Below are 21,958 nucleotides of genomic sequence, written 5' to 3'. Positions count from 1 at the left end.
GCATGTGAAGCCCCTCTATTGTTTACAGCCTACTGTGAACTGTGCAACTACTCTAATTTTTGGTGAAATTCCTTCTCTCTTTATATTTTTTTCCTTAGCGTTTAGATACATATTTTGTGCTTCACTTGTAAGTGGTATACAAATAATGTGAATTACTATCAATGGCGTACATTTCCCGATCTCCTTATCGAAATCAATATTAATGAGAGAGCACAATACTGTGCATAAGTTCATATCATTGGTGTAATGATAAAGAACCTGATGAATTCTGTTTTTGTATGTCGACGTTATTATAAAGTTAATACAAAGGACAATCAATATGATTCAGGCATACACCGCTTTAACTGCATGGTAACATGCATCCAGAAATCAAAATGAATTCAAAACGTACGTAGCAGGAATGGCATGCAGTTCGGATGTTACATCACTCTAAAATTAGAATAATCTCGTATTACAAATGTCAATTTTGCTAAAAATGCACACAAAATCATAACTTGATAGACTCTGGGGGTCGGGATGATGTCGTTGATATAAAAATCGCATCGACCTCGATATGCAATCATTTTTGATACTGCATCGGACTTGATAACCCGCAAAATATTTTCCGACATTAGATGGCAATCCATTCTCTCTCTTTTTAATCTAAATATAATCTATGTATTTCAGGATCATGATATGAAAACCCTTTTATAACAAACACGATTAAAAAAAACGCGTCTCAAGTTATACATGGTTGATTGCCGCAAAATATACCAATCATCTTCATTTGTTAATATTTAATCATTATCACTGATATTATTATTCGTATTATTATGTCCGTTAATATCACTTCAAAGTTATGATTATCGCTATCATCATCACTGTTATCATCATCATCATCATCACCATCATCATTCAATCATTATCTATTTCCAATCGTTCTCCAGTATCAATTTTATATTTTATATGATTAAAAATATATGAAAGATCATGGTGATGCTGGTAATCATGAATATTAGATCGCTATGTGAGATAATTTATGCGACTTTTTACACGCTAATCGCTACTCGATGATGTTGAAAGAATCTTAAATAGCACAAATAAAGTCGGGACGGTAGTTACTGCATACACGTACTTTAGTACACTCTCATTATTACAAAAGATTCCCCATCGGACGGGTCAACGGTCTTTTGAAGTAGGTTCATCTATTGAAATTACGACAATAATCACAACAGCGGATATGGGGAATTAAAATCTTGAGCGTGTCTCCCATTGTTTTCTGTGGCGAACCCGCTGAGCATGCTATTGTCAATGATTCTCTACTATACGGGTGAGTGATCTTGCTTTTTCATGATCATAGGCCTGGGCAATGACTAAGAATAGTTCGATGAGTATCAATGCCAAGCAATCCTTAAAGGACAATAATGTCCAATTCTCTTGATGGAGAAGACTATATCATGGCCCTATTTGCGTTTGCTTTTAGGCCAGTAAGTGTACTAACTAATATTACTAATAAATAATTATATCCCATCTATTTTAGAGTAATGATCTAATGTTAGTATTATTTTACATATCTCCCTGCAGCTATTACAGCCCCATATCTTTACCCGTGAAGTACTGAATTTTGAAGCTTTTTTATTGAACATCATGGCATCCTAGTATTGAAATGATGTTTACCATCACTCCAATATAGATAAAAACATTAATTTAATTATACTCACATTGATTTTTTTACCCATATTTTCCCCGATCGGCCGCTCAAAGTTAATTTTTTGTTTATTTCTTTGAATTGGTTGTCCAAGTGGCGTAATGATTATTAAAGTGATTTTCCAAGTCTTCCCCTCATCTTATTCAATCGCCTTCCTCTTATGTTTCTCCTTCTTTTTTCTCCTCTCTTGTCAATTCTTTTTCTTTCTTTCCCTCTTTGTTTCCCCTTTTTTGCTCCGCCGATAGGGGGAGGGGGCGGGCCCTATGTAAATGTAAATCCAACTAAGAATTGGGTCTATACAGCATAATGTCTAGAGGTCAGGGGCGGATCCTTGACAGGGGGAAAAGGTTTCGCTTTCAAGGGGGGGCGACATTTTACATTACAAATTTAAATTGTGCGTCTCACAAAGGGCGACTCACCCCTCCTCTGAATCCCCCAGTGATCGAAGGGTACCGGAAAATGAGGATGCTAATTCATTCACGGCATGCAATTTTCGAAATGGACGACCACAATTTTGTAAATGTCCAGTCCACGCGCATGCGTACTCTCATTCCGAGGACGCAAGTCATGAATTTTGGAAAAAAATAATTTCGCCCCCTCCCCCACCTGATCACGGCCTCTGCGAAAACACAACTCTGCTCTTATTTCGATGCAGAAGCAGAAATCGGGATGCGCACGCATTTGGTCAAACAACAAGAAAAGATGAATATTAATTAAGACAGTCGTTTTTAACACAATCGCACATTGACGTCGAGGGACATGGAATCGCTCATCTGGAGAACACTTTTGCAATTGGCGAAACGCTATCTGTAAAAGCACCGTCTACTGGTGGCTACGGCCACCATTCGGTGGCCAGGGGGGGGGGCAAGAGCAAAAAAATTCCCGGTCGTATCATGGTATGAACAGGCATAGTGGTGTAATGAGGCGTCTATTTTGAGAAGGCCAGATATTGCGTATCGGGCAGAATTTATCTTGTAAAAAAAAAGATGCGAGCGAGCGAAGCGAGCGAGCAAAATTTTAGACCTTTTTAATACAAAAATCCAATTTTGTGATGAAATTTGACATGATATCCAAAGAATAATATATTTCACTCTTCTCTCTTTAGATTCTTTTTTTTGTGGTCTGTACACCACTGTAAACAGGATTCTCTGCGGTAGTCATGGTAGTAGCGAGATCAAAAAAAAAAAAAAAAACCGAGGGGTATAGAATAGCACATGTATTGTGCTAAAAAGCTGCTTTAAATATGTCCCGAGAGAGCGAAGCGAGCGAAAAAAATCACCTTTTCATGAGAATCTACCTTTGAGCTATTTTTGACATATTCAGTAAATAAAATCATATCCTACACTTTTCATTTGCTTTTCTTTCCTCCGTTTTTTGTTCTTATTTATAGAACTTTTGGGAGTCATAGCCCCATCCTTCCATACACAGTGCTGAGCGGTTGGGGTCCGGGGCGGAGCCCCCGAAACTTCTTGATATCAAAGTCATTTAAACCTCGCAGATTGCCGCTATTTTAATAAATGTTGTATGCAGTCCATCTTTTTTCCGCTCTTTAATTTCAATCAGCGGCAGCCCGGTCGTGTTTTTTTTTTCTTGTCCTTTTTCTTCGTTTTCCAATTCAGCTTTTTATTAATTAAATTTTACCTTCGTTTCCCGCTATTGTTACAATTTTGTCATCTTTTAATTTATTTCCCATCGTGCTTTGGCATAGTGGTGTAATGAGGCGTCTATTTTGAGAAGGCCAGATATTGCGTATCGGGCAGAATTTATCTTGTAAAAAAAAAGATGCGAGCGAGCGAAGCGAGCGAGCAAAATTTTAGACCTTTTTAATACAAAAATCCAATTTTGTGATGAAATTTGACATGATATCCAAAGAATAATATATTTCACTCTTCTCTCTTTAGATTCTTTTTTTGTGGTCTGTACACCACTGTAAACAGGATTCTCTGCGGTAGTCATGGTAGTAGCGAGATCAAAATAAAAAAAAAAAACCGAGGGGTATAGAATAGCACATGTATTGTGCTAAAAAGCTGCTTTAAATATGTCCCGAGAGAGCGAAGCGAGCGAAAAAAATCACCTTTTCATGAGAATCTACCTTTGAGCTATTTTTGACATATTCAGTAAATAAAATCATATCCTACACTTTTCATTTGCTTTTCTTTCCTCCGTTTTTTGTTCTTATTTATAGAACTTTTGGGAGTCATAGCCCCATCCTTCCATACACAGTGCTGAGCGGTTGGGGTCCGGGGCGGAGCCCCCGAAACTTCTTGATATCAAAGTCATTTAAACCTCGCAGATTGCCGCTATTTTAATAAATGTTGTATGCAGTCCATCTTTTTTCCGCTCTTTAATTTCAATCAGCGGCAGCCCGGTCGTGTTTTTTTTTTCTTGTCCTTTTTCTTCGTTTTCCAATTCAGCTTTTTATTAATTAAATTTTACCTTCGTTTCCCGCTATTGTTACAATTTTGTCATCTTTTAATTTATTTCCCATCGTGCTTTTGCATTACATAGGCCTAGTTCGGAATGATTTGTTCTTTCTCAAATGTTCTTCTTTCGTACATTTTCCCGCTTTCCTTCCTTTTCAATTAAAAAATTAATTCTTCGTTTTCTTTTCCCTTTCCCTTTCCTCCTTTCCTTTCCCCTTTCCCTTTCTTTCTACCTCCCTTTTTTCTTTTTCCCGTTTTTTTATTTTCCCGGTGAAATCCACCAGGGGGGCAACTTGCCCCCCCCCCCGCCTGTTACGCCACTGGCTACGGCATGGTCTTCTGATTCATGTGAAATTAAATCGACGGGTTGGTTTCCCCACAGTCATTCCAATCGGGCGGAACGGGTAATTATCATAGGTCCAAGAACTCATGGGCAATGGCAGAGCTAGGGAAGCCTGTTTGCAATTCTCCCACTCCATTTTTGTCACTTGTATTTCTTATTAATCTTTTTACCTCCTCATTTCTTTATCCCTTCCCCTTGTCATGTTTCCTTGCATTAATTCTTCTTCATTTCATCTTTGAATCTTTAATCCATTTTTTCCGTCGCCGCAAATAGGAACCCGCTTCAACCCCTATAATCATGATGCTTTTGTTATCTTTCCTATCCTGATAATAACTGATGTGGTATAAGTGCATTAGGTTCCTACATTAGCAATTCGATTACTATATTTCTTCGGTACACAATTTTTCTTTCTCTTTCTCATGTTTTTCTTAAATCTTAGTAGTTATAATTTGTTTTCTTGTCTCAATTTCTTTTCACTCATTTTCCTTTTTTATTCATTAATTTGCTCTGTATATCTTTTCATGAAATATTACTAGAAGGGGTTCGCAATCAGATTAAAGTTGCGGCCAATTTAACTCCTTGTTACCTGAATGAACAAAGAATAAAGAACCGTTTCAGCATGGCCACTTCATGTCTAATTCCCCTCTGTTGCATGCCCTTTCACTCTTTCCCTTCCCCCCTTCATTTCTCCCCATCGTTCACCAGCCCTCTTTACTTCTTTCCCCTTATTTTCTGTCTCTATCCATTTCCATATTATTTTGTCCCCCCTCTCCCGTTGATTCACGATCCTAAATTTCTTCCCCTCTCAAATTTCCTTTTTCTCTCTCTTTCAACTGTTTTCCTCCCTATTTTTGTTCACCCTTCCTCTTCTTCCATCCCAATATTATTTTCCTATTTCTCTCTGTTTCCCCTTCCTTTTCTTTCCCTATGATTTATTAGTTTTCTTCTTCCTCTTTTCACCTTCCCTTTTGGTCCCGCTTCTTTAAAACAAGGAAATAAATAAATTATCCCGGGGAAATGGTTGCCCGACCAAAAATTGAACAAACTATTAAAAACAGTTTCTAATAAATCGTAATAGTGTCAAGCTGTTCCGGTCATATTTATTTTATCATTCTATTTCCTTCTGTCTTTTTTTTGGGGGGGGGGGGGGCTCCCGACATTTGTTTCAGATGCGAGTTATAATGAACATTACAAATTGACGTGAATTCTACGAATGGCTTGGGCCTACGAAACGAAAATACGCGGAATCTTATTTTCCCACCTAAAACATCATGAATTGACTCTCTTCCAATTGCAAAAAAGAGAGGTTTTCATGGTTATTGCAACAAATTCGAAAGATCCGTAACGATTTATGAAACGTGCGTGATTTTTTATTAAGCTACCGTGGCTTAATGCACCCGAACTTCCATTACAGACATGATAGATGCGAATCACAGTTCAGAACAGTGACCCGAACTCTCCGATCCGACAGTCAATATGAAGGCACGCATTTGTTTTGGTCGTAGAGGGAGCTATTTAGAATAGATTCTTCGGTATTTCGACAGAAATTAAGACTTGCAGGAAAGACGAACAAAAGAACGGTGGCATCAATGGCCCTTTGATGGCGGCCGTTCCTTTGAAGAGAAGGGAACGTTGGGCAGGAAAGCCGAAGCGAAAACCCGGATGCAGTAAAGACGCTATAGAACGGTGCATGGACTTTTGACAAGCTCCCTTATACAAACTTGCCAAGGCGCCTTGTCTGAGGCGAGAAGGCGAGAAGGCGACTTGTACAAACTCGCCTAGGCGCCTTGTCTAAGACGAGAAGACGAGAAGGTGACTTAAACAAACTCGCCAAGGCGCTTTGTTTAGACGAGAAGGCGAGAAGGCGACATGTACAAACTCGCTAAGGCGCCTAGTGTATGCTACGAGAAGGCGGGAAGGCGAGATGTTCAAACTCGTTTGAGGGTAACGCAGCGCAAGTGGAGCAGCAAAATGTCAATAGACTGTGACATGGTGGACGTCAAGACGATTTGCTAGACTGCTAGAAGTGAAGAGGAGCATCATTGCAGTTTTTACATGAGAAATATCGGCAATTTATCATTCAGCATGCCGAGGGCTAGGCTTCCTATTTTTGTAAGTATGGTTGCCAAATTAGGCATATAGAATTTTCTCGTCATTATTTTGATTTGGTGAATTCTATAATATTGTGCTACTCAGATTAAATGGCACTTCTATAACCCGATAAATGTCATGAAACTTTGAAAATGGTCATCTTCTTTTTAATAAGGACGAAGTAGATAGACTGCATGAAGACTAGGTGTGCCACTGATCGAGGTGTACATAATTTTTTAGACAAGGGAGGCGGGATATTAACGACTTTCCTCAACCAGTGCAGTTATTGGGTATCCGGACAGACTGTTTTCATTTTTCAAAAAATTACATGCACCATTCTACGGATTTCTCAAAAATTATTGTTGACAGTATAAGTATTACAAAGGACAAATATTCAAAATATTTACCACAAATTCATAAATATTTTTCGTGAAATCAATGTGTAAATGTTACAACAGTGGCGGATCCAGGGGGGGGGCACAACAGGCGTGCGCCCCCCCCCCTATTTTTTGGATACCCCCCATTGAACGTACATGTTAATTCTCGAAAATTTTCGGCTGCGCCCCCCTATTTTTCAAAATGTTCGGCTGCGCCCCCCCCCCTATTTTCAAATCCTGGATCCGCCGCTGTTACAACTTTATTTTTGATAGGTGTCCGGACACCCAACCCCCATCCTACATACACACATGAAGTACCTGCACACAAAAAAAACTTAGCATAGGCCTGACTGTTACAACCGGTAATGTCGCAGCGATGCATAATGTCACACCAACACATCTTATTGAATGGGTCGAGCCATGCGTTTGGAAATTTTGCCATGGGAGAGCAGCTCGAATGTGTGACTTTTTTTGCAAGAAAGTTCTCCATTAACATGAATATGTACACAAAGTACACAAAAAGGTAATTTTCTTAAATAGAACAATGGGTACTCTTTTCCGCCAAAATGAGGCAAAAATTACACTTAATGAAGGGTACGGGTTTGACGGCTTTAACGACACACCCCGTCGGAACCAAATCATAGCGTACCCATCTGTAAGTCCGTCAACATTACACTTTTTAACATAATTTATAGACCTACACACTTTTTCAAACATTTTGGTGCAGGTCTAGATCTACACCAAAATGTTTTTTATCGGTTTATATTTTTTAGATTCACCAACTGATCGGGTTTATTTGTTGCATGCATGCATATTAGGACCATACTTATACACCCCTTATGTGTTTTTTTTTATCACGCTGTCCTCGTTAATTATGCTAATATGTGCATATTTAAATTCACATAAAATGGTCATTTTAGTTTCTTGACAGATTGTGTTTAAATTTGGTATAAAAATTATACAGATCTATCATATAGAAGAAAAAAGTCCTAATGTTTTGGGAATGGTGCCCTCCTTAATCATACTGATGTATGCAACTTTGATCAAAATCACATAAAATGCTCCCATTTCTTATTTTTTTGATATATTTTGTTTAAATTTGGTAGATAGGCCTATGACTGCTATTGGTAATGCTGCAACCAATCCAATTTATGTTTATAATGCATATCGTTCCCGGGTCTCTACCCTACGGGGGTCTCTACAACACAAGAGCATGCTTGTCTACGTGAAGGTCAAAGGTCAATTAACAATTAATGTCTCATTTCACTGTTTTTTAACCACGCGCATTTCAAACCCACGTTTTGCGGACGACCATATATTGGACGTTGTACATATTTTTTTTAGACTAGCGTGGATTGGCCCTTCCAATCAAGAAAAAAAAATGTTTCTTATATGTTTGTTTGATTTTTGTCTTTCAGGTGTTCATATTCGCTTCCTTTCTCGGGGTAGCAGGACAACCACCTCCATTCTACACGGCTGCAGCACTTGGCGAGTTGGTGGAAGATTTATCAGATGACCTGATTCAGCACTATTACACTGCGGGATTTACCGCAATACAAATCCTCCTGTTGCTGCATATGCGTCACGAAATTTCCATCGGTATCAGAAGAATTCGACAAATTATTCGACGTCTCAGAGTGCGAAGAGTTGATCGACGGAGCAACGTAAATGACATCATAAATGCCATTACATTTGAATTGCGTGGATCGGGACAAATCCTTGGTTACAGGGCGCTGTGTGGAGGAGACTGAGAATCAGACATGAAATATCTGCTACACAAAGAGTGGTGCGAGAGCTTCTGTCAGCTATGGATCCTGATGGGGTCGAGAGGAGATCGAATCGGCGTCTACATCGACGAAGATACGTTAATAGAGGTCCAAATCACGTCATACATATTGATGGTTATGATAAACTCAAACCATATGGTTTTGCAGTTCACTCTGCTATCGACGGATTTTCGCGGAAGGTATTATGGCTTAAAGTTGGGCGTTCAAATAATAATCCGCGATATATCACACGATTTTTTTTAGACTATATTTCATTAATTAATGGAGTACCTCGAATCGTACGGAGTGACAGAGGAACAGAAAATTGTCAAATTCGTGATGTACAAATTGCCCTTCGTTGGTATCATGACGATGAGTTCCATCGATACAAAAGTTCCATGTATGGGCGTTCAACAAGTAATCAAAGAATTGAATCTTGGTGGGGACATGTTGGGAGGCTTTCATCTCGATTCTGGATTGAACTTTTCAAGCAATTCCGCGATAATGGTGGATTGGACAATACCAATCCAATTCACGTTGAAGCATTACGATTTTGTTTCACAAACCTAATTCAGCGTGACTTGGATCTTGTTGTTCAAGAGTGGAACCAACACCGAATCAGGAGTCAGGCCAATGAAGAATCACCATATGGGATACCGGATTTAATGTATTATGTTCCTGAAATATACGGAGCCGAAGATAACAAGATGCCACTTGCTTATTCACTCGACGAAGTACAGGAAACTGCAAATAATATATCGCTTGATTTTCCACCATACGGATGTAGCCAAGAGTTTGTTGAGGTAGTAAATCAGTATGTCGGTGATGTTCACAATTTCTAGCTTCCTGAATCTGTTGAAGAAGCAACTGAACTCTACGAATATCTTGTAAATCTCTTGTGACTCAAATAATATTAATGATATTTCATCTGGAAGTGTGAGAGATGGAGAAAAAAAACACATCAAGGGAATTAAGTTCAATGTTCTTTTTTTAGGTAATACGCGAGTAATAGGGACCATCAATAACGGCATGTAGATTCACCTAATTAAAAAAAATAAAAAATAAAACATGCAGTCACTCTTGTGAATATTTGATTGTGACTGAAAATCCAAAACCGTAGCCTCGTGTAATTGAAGCAGACTTCCTCTTGCCGAGGAGAAAAGGCTTCTCGTAAGGAGCTTGTCACAATCAAACAAATAAACAAAAAGCCTTCATAATCACGCGCAGTACTACGGGTGAAACTAAGAAACCTTAAAAATGCACCTATACATGATAGGTGCCTTTTGAGTTCTAGATGAAACATTGATTTTTTGATTGATTGATTTTTTTTTTTTGTTGTACAAATGAGTCGTATTCTGACTAAATAATTCCGATGTTAATGAATGTTAGGCCTATTGTTATTTTGCACATTGCATCATTGATATACGAATCTGTGTTGGGGTTCAAAGAAGTCTTTCTAATCTTTACTATTTGCAGGCGTAAAGCCTATGGTAAATAAAATGTACAGAGTGAGTCATAAATGATGCAACACTTTCTTAATTGAGCATTGCTTTACAAATATGGGATTGACATAGGGTTTGTTACCATGTATGGATAGATGATGTATCCCTTCGTCGTTTGGTAAAATTTTCTTCAATTTTGCTGCTACGGTTGAGCGCACAACAGCTATTGTTTGACATAAAAGCAAAACCCATTTGCGCCAAGTCAGAAAATCTTTTTACACTTCTTAAAGTGTTCATCTCACAAATATGAGAAAAGATATCACATTTATTGCAACTGACTGTGATAGAGTAATTATTTCCCTTTGATTTGATACCAAATTTGTGGGGAATTAAATTTATTGGATATGAGCCAATAAGTGAGTCTGGGGAAAAACCCATTGTGTCATCATCAACAATGCATTGCTTTTGTCAGCACATAAATTCTATAAGTCTTGGCGCAAATGGGTTTTGACTCTTTGTTAAACAATGGCTGTTGTGCGCGCAATCGTAACACAAAAGCAAAACAAATGTTTCCAAACAACAAATGAATATAATACTCTATCCATACATGCTAAACACAATCTGTTAATCCCACATTTTTATAACAATAGTCAATTTAAAAAGTGTTGCATTGTTTCTGACTCACTCTGTATATTTTAAGATCTGTGTTGTTACAAGAAAAGCATCTACTGATCCGCAGACCTACTGTCCCCCAGTCCATGTTACTTGTCAGGTCAGAACTTCAAGACGGAGTTGAATGAGTTATTGTGAAAAACTACAGATTGATCTTTCAAGCCAAATTTCGACAAAAATATCAACATAGTTTTATGGGTGCTAATTTCCTTCTCTTAAGTTTGTGTTCCTAACCCATTTTTAATTTTGTTATGTCTTTGTTATGTCTTTGGGCAACCGATGGTTTGTGAAACATCATTGCAAATGTGTGTAAATTTTGCCCAAACCGAGTCATTTTGAATCAACCATGCAATTTTGCAGTTTTCTAACTGTTAATCACGTTTTAGCCTAAAGTTTGGGCATGTTAAGATTGGGCAAACTCTATCATACAGTTGGTCAATTTGAGTTGAGTATTGGTTGAAGGATAATTCTGTCGGGCAATCGTTGTCCAATAATTTAATCGAAATTGCTCAACTAGTTGTGTAAAAACTTATTAATATACATATTTTTGTTAATGTCAAATCATGTATATAAGAGGGATTCTTAAACTTTAACTGTTATACTTTCAGTCGTCTCTTTACTCTTTTCGCACACGCATAGTAGGACACTTTAGAATGGTAAGTTTTATTGAAAAATTACAAAAGAAAATATTTGAGAATAATGTGAAGGAAAATGAAAGTAAATTGAAATATGACGTATGAAAATATATTTTGTTGAATTTACTGCCGAAAAATAAAGTTGAAACAATGCAATCAATGCCGTACGCAGATGGAGGGACCTTTCGCATTTTGGGTGGATTTTTTTTGGGGGGGGAATTAATACAAAATACATATTCATGGAAATTTGTGTTCCTGACGTAGGATACCGGGAAATGTAAATAGCAAACATAAAACAATAATTATGATCACTAGCTGGCATAGCCAGGATTTTTTAAACAGGGGACCAAAGCGAGGGAGCGAGGCGACCGAGTGGGAAATGGTGTGGGACAACGATCTTTGAAAATGTGCGCATCAAAAAGATTTTTTTTTTTAGTTCCTCAAATCAACGGGGGTGGGGGCTGGGCCATTGTAGTGCATTCAAGTGGGATGTACTTGTCATAGTCTCGAAGTTCAAAATCGCCTTCTTTTGTCTGAAATTGGGTATCTTCTATTAGGGTACTCAAGTTAGATTGGAAAAAATGACCCCCTATTCTCGGGGAAATTAAGAATTTGTGGCTTATTCCTGGCCTTATTGCTTATCGGATGTTGTGAAGAGTCCTATAGGTTTATGTTAATTTCAGGAATAAGGAGGTAAAGATGGACTAGACTGTGAATGTGGTGAAAATCACAAAAACTTTAAACAGCAATGCTAACCCCTTCATTATGAAGGTGGCATCATTAAACGAGTTTTTCCATTATGTGTTTGTGCAATTTTGCCATTTTTGATTTGTTAGATTTACCTTGTCTTTATGTGTTCAGTCTTGCATTAAACGAGTTTTTTCCATTATGTGTTTGTGCAATTTTGCCATTTTTGATTTGTTAGATTTACCTTGTCTTTATGTGTTCAGTCTTGCATGCATAATGTATAAATATCCTTATTCTTATCCTATTTAATTTGATGTATGACACTGACTATCTATTTGGTTAGTACATGATATAATACGAGTAAAATAAGTGTCCACTTTTGTTTTCTGTTGAGTGTAGCTGAAAAGAGTCATGGCTAATTTTCTTTGCAATAGAATTATTACATTACAGAGATAACGAGAACACCAAAGACAACTATTTCATCCCTTACAGGGCCCCAGACAGCCCGCCCGTAAAATGCCTCCAACCAGTGTTTCCAAGTTCAAGAAATTTACCCAAATTCCGAAAATCCAGGCAATCTCCAGGTAATTGTCAGGAAACAATTCCAGGAAATATTAGAAATAATATAGCAAGATGTTTTTAATCAGTTTTCACTGAAACTAGTAAATTCTAACGACGAAGTGGAACTTGCCACTGCTCAAAACTGTCGCTCACTCGCAGAATTAAATTTATTCCATTCCTAATTTCGCGTGAATAACCTCAAGCAAAATTATACTGTACATGTCACATATTCACAAGAGAAAAACAAGATTATGTCTTTTATTTATTTTTTATTTATTTTTTATTTTTTATTTATTTTTTTTTTTTTTGGGGGGGGGACTAATTCCAGGAAATTTAGGATCCCATTCCAGGAAATAAATTTCTTAGGAGTGGAAACACTGACTGGGCATGTGTATTACTTCCAGTTAAAATGACGAGAATAGAGATGATCATCATGATGATTGTGGTGGTGGATTTGATAGTGATGGTGGTGATGATGATGATGATAGTGATGATGATGATGATGATGATAGTGATGATGGTGATGCTGCTGATGATGATGATAGTGATGATGATGATGATGATAGTGATGATGATGATGGTGATGATGATGATGATGATAGTGATGATGATGATAGTGATGATGGTGATAATGATGATGATGATGATGATGATGATAGTGATGATGATGATGGTGATGATGATGATGATGATGATGATGAAACTGCTGCCACTGATGATAGTTGCGGTGATGACGATAGTGATAGCTTATTTTGCTCGATATATGCCAAAATGTCTGGCACTTAAAGAGATCCAGGGATGAATGTAAAGAAAGTACTACAACACCCCCCCCCCCCCCAAGATGAAAAATAAATATATGCAAATGTCAAGATTTAAAAGATGACATGCGTCACAATGAAAATAAACTGGTATAAAACGAATAGATTATCACCAAAAAAAGAGAGAAAAGATGAACCATCCTGGTGAACATAAACCATGTATGTGACAATGAAATAAAAAGATCATATGAAGAAGATTAAAAAAAAAAGGAATATGCAAAAAGAAAAAAAGAGAATTGAACCATCTTGGTGAACATAAACCATGTATGTGTTATGAAAATTAGAATAATATAAACAAGAAAACAAAACAAAACAAAAGAACCATCGTGGTGAACATTACATGGGTGTATCCAGGATTTCACACCCCGGGGGGCCCGACCTGATTTTGGCGCCCCTGTGTACTTTTCAAAAGATGGCGCCCCCTCCAGGCAAACATAGGCATACGGCTAAAATTCATGTTAAAATTATTTATTAAAGCATTTATATCATGTATATGAAGCCCTTCTTGAAAGTTAAATGATTTGTTTTCTTTTCTTTTCTTAATATTTAACTGGAAACATCGCACCTCCTAATTAATATAAAATCATGTGAGAGCGAGTTGAAATTTGTCCATCAATTTATAGTGATTTGAAAGCAAGCCAATGTAAATTGCTGTTTTGCAATAATCATCATATATAAATGTGGTGTATAATCATGATAATCTGGTTACAAGAAAAAATAGGAAAGTGGAAATTTTCTCAATACGAGTGATCTGGAATAGGACGCTTTATGCATTTTAAGGGGGTCATAACTCCTCATAATGTAATAACCTCTTTAGAGTGACCAGAAGGCATGGAAGTTAAAGTACACATTCAAAGCCAATCACTAAAAATAGCGATCTATATATCAATTTAAAGCGGAAAGCATGTAGAAGACAATGAAATCCATTATTACTCATATAAATTAATAAGAATTTATTAAAACGCATTTTTAGAAAGGCCTCTCATATGGCTCCGGACACACCGATTGCCGGTAGCGAAACGAGCGATTTCTTGATGGCGTCAATTTATGGGCAAACATACCAACGTTGCAAGTGACCCGAGCTAATGTTCATACTTATACACGGCCGGACTGTGATATCCGATGTTTCATGGGCTTGGTTTTAGTCCTATTTACATGATTGTAAGCACCAAAAAAATAAATAAAAATAAGGTTCAGCTATAGAATAGTAACCCCCTTTGACTTTGAGGGGATGATTTCTGAGGATCTAGTCTCCCGACTATTTTCGATGTACGAAAAGTCATAACATTATAGACAGAGACCAGAGAATATCATCGCGTATCTAGCTCAAAGTTCGAACGTAATATCAGTTTACAGATCGTAAGAAAACCCAAATAATTTAGATGTAAATGCTGAAAATAAAGATATCTAGACATAAACAAGCAGAACGATTTCTACCAATACATATTTTTTCTTTTTTTCTCGATCTCTTGACGATTTCGAGAGGTTTGCTTATATATTCATATATATCCAGGCATTGAGCGCAGGATACGCTACTCAGGAGCAGAGAAGCAGTATTAAAAAAAAATGGTACAAGCGGGGGAAAAAATAATTTAGGTATCAAATCTTCTCAAACGATATGTGTATGTGGTATCAAGTTAAAGCCGAAAGATTTTTCTTGCTGATACACTTTATTTCGTATAATTTGCTTTTGTAAAACAAAAAATTAACTACATTTTGTGCGATGAGGAAAGTATATAAGCCCTGTGTTCGTAAGCGAATTATGCACTGCTGTATGCGCTCCGGTCATCAGCTCTCCGTGTATCATAGTGCCTATTATGTCCGAAACCGGCCTACACAATGCCATAGACACGTACATGCGCAAAATTGATTTTTCTTGATTGTAGAAGAATAATCAAAAACCCAAGATCTACAACACCCAATGAGATATATATAAGAATATGCAGAAGAAAGTCTGTTTTTCTTGCTTTAAGAAAATACCAAACACTGACAGGTTTTGATTGATCATCATACTAAAAAAAAAAAAGTTTTCCGCTAAGTTGTACCATTTTTATTGATACAGACTGTATAATTATTGCGTAATTTTAGTGTTGATGAATCTATTTCAGCCTGTTCATTTTCTTCTTCAAAATCTTCGATTTCAAAATCTAATTCTAGACTCATCTCTAACTCTGCCATTGTTGACTCTAGTACTAGTCAGGTTTTTTGTTTTAGTGTAGGCCTACACGGGCAGGACTGGTATGTACACGGGTAATACTGCCTATGCGTTATACACACAAATGGCCTAGCTCGCGAAAGCCATAGCAGAGTGTTTGCCCATGGATTGACGTCAACGCATCTACGTGTATTTCAGGGACGTGTTTGGGGGCGTTTCGGGAGGGGCGTCTTAGCAGTTTTTGATTGGCGATTTCTGCGTTCCAGATTTTTTTTTTATTTGGGGGATAGTGTAATAATGATCCTCATGTCATTACCTTCGCATTGACATCAAATTCGACCATTTTTATTACCTATGAATGTGTACTTTAAGCACTGCACTTTGGGGTTTCAATTTTGTTTATCGTTTCTTCACTATAAAGGGCGGAAAATTTCTATGCTATAGTTATCTGAAAACAGGAAATTATTTTTCTCAATACCATAGGCGGATCCAGGGGGGGCCGAAGGGGCCGCGGCCCCCCCTATTGGCGGCGCAAGAAAAGAGAAAAAAGGGGGAAAAGAAGAGAAAAAGAAGGAGAAGAAGAAAAAGAAGAAAAGGAAGGAGAGAAGAAAAAAAAAAGGAAGGAGAGGAGAAAGAAAAGAAGAAGAAAAGTAAGGAGAGGAGGAAGAAAAGAAGAAGAAGAAAATAAAGGGAGGGGAACTTAAAAAATGCAAATGGCGACACTTTCAGGTCAATAAATCGAAAAATTTCAGCTCGCGCTTTGCGCTCGCATTACTTGTTTATTGAGATACGTATCCGGTTCATGGGGATTACAAGAAGCGCTTAAAATATCCCCAAAAATTCAGCTCGCGCTTCGCGCTCGCATTATTTGTTTAACTCTTTGAATGCCACATTAATTTGAAGCACATAAAGTAGATCTTTCTCTTTCAATTTTTAAAATAATATGAAAAAGTTTTGAGTGGCGTGAATGATGGATATTAGTCTTCAGACATGATACAAGCAGTATTGTTGTTTTTCAGATCCTCTAGCCCCAGCATTAAGGAGAAATTAATTATTACGATTGTACAGTTAATAAGTACAATTGTGCAAAAATGCGAACTTGGCACACAAAGAGTTAAGTAGATACATATCTTGTTCATGAGGATTACAAAAAGCGCATAAAATGCCCCGTTTTCAGGTCACTATATCAAAAATTTTCAGCTCGCGCTTCGCGCTCGCATTATTCGTTTCAGGAGAAACATATCCTGTTCACGAGGATTACAAAACACGCCTTAAAAAGTGCCCCGTTCTCAGGTCACTATATCAACAAATTCCAGCTCGCGCTTCGCGCTCGCTTTAGGCCTATTTCTTTAAGGATATACATCTATGTATCCTGTTCATGAGGATTCCAAAAAGCGTTTAAAATGCCCCGTTTTCAGGTCACTATATCAACAATTTTCAGCTCGCGCTTCGCGCTCGCATTATTTGTTTCAGGAGAAACATATCCTGTTCATGAGGATTACAAAACACGCTTTAAGAAGTGCCCCGTTTTCAGGTCACTATATATAAAAAAATTCCAGCTCGCGCATCGCGCTCGCATTAAGCCTATTTCTTTAAGGATATATATCTATGTATCCTGTTCATGAGGATTACAAAAAACGCTTAAAATGTCCCGTTTCACGTCAATATATCAACAAAATTCAGCTCGCGCTTCGCGCTTGCATTATTTGTTTAATTAGATACGTATCCTGTTCATGAGAATTATAAAAAGCGCTTAAAATGCCCCGCTTCAGGTCAATATATCAACAACAAAAATGCTCGCGCTTCGCGCTCGCATTATCTGTTTAATGAGATATACATAATCATGTTCGTGAAGTTAAAAATAAAGCTCAAAAGTGCTTAAAATACACTGTCTTTAGGACTACCCCCCCCCCCTACGCGGCTTTTTAGCTCTTCGAGCAGCCGATCGAGGAAAATACGGATGGAACTTTTTTCCGGCCCCCCTATTGGAAAATGCTGGATCCGCCCCTGCAACCGATCGTAAGCTACGGGGCACGTGCGTGCCCCGTAGCTTGCGTCGCCCGTAGAACATTTCTGCGATTCCTACGGTTTTGATATGGCTGTAGAAAAGGTACTGCAAAAACCTCCTGCGTGCCGTGCCTGCTCCGTGCGTGTCTGAAAAAAACGTGCGTGCGACGTAGAATTTTTCTACGGAATCCGCCGTAGAGAGGTGCACGTTGCACGTACGACCAGTTGTGACCACGGCATAAGGCCTGCACTCAAGAAGCAATGAATGAATTCGGTTTTAGAAGCCAATTTGTAAACTGATGAAATAAAAGTTTAGATTGGGGTATATGTGCGATTATGGAAGTAAGGGTTGCTACATCTCTGAAATGGGGCCCCCTTGAGTGACCTCGAAATTCCAGCATTTCATACCGAAAATCATTTTATGAAAAATATTACCAAAAAAACAAATGTATTGATGCTTTATATATGCCATTTACGATGAACACGGTATTTACATATAGGTTCCTTACAATGCGAGATTTGCTTCATTTTTGGAGCTCAACATTTTCCACTCGAGCTGCGCGCTCGCATTTTCCTATTTTAAATTATTTGCAGAACAACATCAACAAGAAGAAAACGGAAAAAAAAAATTCGTGAGTTCCAATACCGCCAAATAAAATTCAGTGCATGCAGCTCTTAATATATTTTGGGCATTGCAGCTTACCCCTCTCAATCCAGCATGTAGGCCTATGTCTATACCTTATTTATGATTCTTTTTTCTTTTCTTTTTTTCATATTTAGGATGTAATATTTGCTTTATTCAAGACCTCAACATTTTTCGCTCGCGCTTCGCGCTTGCATCATCTTATTATCTCTGTAGTTATTTGCAGAAGAAATATAAAACTCAGCGTATATGCAGCAAAAAATACATTTTCCGCCTTCCTGGTGTGATCCCCCGAGTGGAGACAAATGTACGTCCTTGCTGAGTGATTCACCCCTCCCCACTTGTTAAGACCTGCATGCCCTCACCCCCATTTTCAAAAACGCTCTGCGGCCCCTCAACTTTAGTTCCGCCTCCTCAAGATGTGCACCTCCCCATGCCCAAATCAGCCCACGCCCTTTGATGATGGAAATGATGATGTGATCATTATCGTTAAGACGAATATCATGACTATGGTGGCAATAATTCATTTGTAATTGCAATAGTTGCAAGAAAATCTGTATGGTAAACATGCATGTAGTCATGATAAAAATCCCAAATTATATTATCTGCTAGCAGTAAAATAAATTAGTGGAGATGTGTTACAGCTCTGTATCTATGTTGGATTTAAAAAAATATTATATTCATGATTCTCCTTGAACCTTGCTCAAAGCCATGCTAATTAATAAATCTATGATTTCATTTGTGCTCTGGTAGATATTGAATTGCACATTAACATGATGTTGAGTACTAGTAATAGATCTAAGTTTGTACCTGATTAAAACATTTAAGTGCTGAATAAATTGTGTGATCCTTTCTGTCTCTCTCCTCTGTTTTTTCATAACTTATTCTTACCCATTTCCTCTCTCTCTGTCTCATCTCTCCTCCTCTCGAATTGTATCTCCATATTCCACTTCTCTCCTCTCCCCCTCATTTGAATTCACTTCCTCCATCTCTTTCTCCCATTCCCTATCATCGTTTATCCCCTTTCCCGTACCCCCCCCCTCTCTCTCCCCTCAGTCACACCCACAAATCAATCTCAATTCTCCACTTCGTATCTTCACCCTCTACCCCCCCCCCCTCTGTCACACCCACAAATCAATCTCAATTCTCCACTTCGTATCTTCACCCTCTCTCTCTCCCCCCCCCCCCTCTGTCACACCCACAAATCAATCTCAATTCTCCACTTCGTATCTTCACCCTCTCTCTCCCCCCCCCCTTCTGTCACACCCACAAATCAATCTCAATTCTCCACTTCGTATCTTTACCCTATCACTCCCCCCCCCTCCCCCTCTGTCACACCCACAAATCAATTGAGCTGTAACAACACATCTCCACTAACTTATTTTACTGCTGGCAGATAATATAATTTGGGATTTTTATCATGACTACATACTTGTAGTAGGCATGTTTACCATACAGATTTTCTTGCAACTATTGCAATTACAAATTAATTATTGCCATCATAGTCATGATGATCGTCTTAACGATAATGATCGCATCATCACTATCATTTCCATCATCATCATCAGCAGCATCACCACCATCATCATCATCATCGCAACTATCATCAGTGACAGTATCAGTTTCATCATCACTATCATCAGCAGCATCACTAAAATCACCACCATCATCATCATCATCACTATCATCATCGCCACATTCACTATCAAATCCACCACCACAACCATCCCTCCCTCAACTTCCAGCACCCTTGGTGTGGCGTTAGTTGAGCAAGTCGATGAAGGGTTAGTCGAGTCATGTGCTCCAACCTATATACATCTCGTATATTCAAGTGATAATTCATTGAAAAAGCATACATTTGTATAACTTTAGTCTTATTCCAAAGTCTTTCATCTTTTGAAAATTTATCTTATGATTATCATCATTCAATATGAAGGCATAGTTGACAGGGTGGTTGAGCGACAGAAGTAAGGGGTTAGTTGAGGTATGTCATATTATATCCAGTCTAGAAGGTTGTGCCATTCTAACTGTATGTGTGTATTTCCTATAACAAGCAGATAGTATGCACTGTTACAACCGGTAATGTCGCAGCGACGCATGTCACACCAATATACAAATGATGCTCATTTCTGAATGTTTCGGTAGGAAAGGAATGGTTTAACACACGAGGTGCAACCGAGTGGGTTTAGACTTAGTTTCTATAGTTACCAAATGCACACTATTCATATCGACAGACAAAATCCGTTTTATAGAATGGGGGTCAAATTTTTGCTCCAAATCCATTTTTTTATACCCATGCATGGCAAAATTTACTGACGCAAGCCATAATTTACCGACGCAAGACAAAATTTACCAACGCATGTTTCGACCCATTCAATAATATGTGTAGGTGTGACATTATGCGCCGCTGCTACATTACCGGTTGTAACATGCACTACATACAGTATTGCTATTTGAGCTTCACTCAAAACTAGATTCAACGATAACTATGCATGGGCATGACCATATGCAAATAGTAGCTCAACTATTAAAAACCCACTCTTCCCTACATGAAAACAATAATTTTAAATGAAATTCGAATACGCAATATTTCAACAAATAGAGGAATTATATATTCTTTATTATTTTTTTTTAGCAAAGTCTTCAACAGGGTAAAACAACAATAACATCATACTGATGACCAAACTTGTAAAACACAATCAACTTTTTTTTAACATCAAGCCTTTTACCTTCTTCAGATTGTTTTGTGATATGTCAGTGGTGGAACGCTTGTACCACAGTTTGGTGCGATACCAAATCCAGAAAATGGGCAGCTATAAATTACATGACTCAAGTAATCTACAGATGGATGAAATCATAGCATGCATCAACAATAATTTCTACTGCTTGATGCAGGAGTGCAGTTCAAGAGAGTCTGCGACACTGCATGGCCGAATTACACAGGAATTATGTTCAACAACTGAACAAAATAAATGAAATGATGAAAAATATGCACTGCTGAGTGAAAATAATCAATCATGATAGTCTGTAAATATAGAGAGCCACTGGTCCATGTCAATCACTACCTGGAAGCTTAATGGTCCATAATCCTTCTAGACCAAAATGTCAACTTGGGCATGAAGATTTATTTCATTTTCCAGATACCTTCATTGATTTATTGTTTTAAACATACAATATCTTTGAAGGAATTTACAAACAGAAATGTGCCAAAGGGATTGACAGTAAATATCACGGCTAGAAACAAGAAGACTAGTTGTTTTCAAATAGCTGATCTTTTAAATAAGCATTGTTCCATTGGGGTACTTCCCAAACCACACATACAATGACGCTACATGAATATCATGTGCCCTTGAATGACATGTTAATGATATAAACCGAGGTCTGGCTCACTTTCGCAAAAAGGAGCAAGTGACAAATCACTTGAATCTGAATTAATAATGCGTTTAGACTGTTCTCATTATACCCCACTTCCATGGAAAATATGGAGCAAGAACTCCTATTGTCACTAATCAAATATCAGTGTGTCACTATGTAAATGGCAGATGTGATTTGCTTTTTCATGAATTATCACTTTTGCCCCTTGCTACCAGATGAACTTGATATTACTACCCAATAATAAATAGTCCACCCCCCCCCCCCCTCCTGGGGATG

This window comes from Lytechinus pictus, chromosome 1 (assembly GCF_037042905.1).
Source record: "Lytechinus pictus isolate F3 Inbred chromosome 1, Lp3.0, whole genome shotgun sequence".
Lineage (NCBI taxonomy): Eukaryota > Metazoa > Echinodermata > Echinoidea > Temnopleuroida > Toxopneustidae > Lytechinus > Lytechinus pictus.
The sequence above is the reverse complement of the archived record's forward strand: the minus strand, read 5'-3'. Positions refer to the sequence as shown.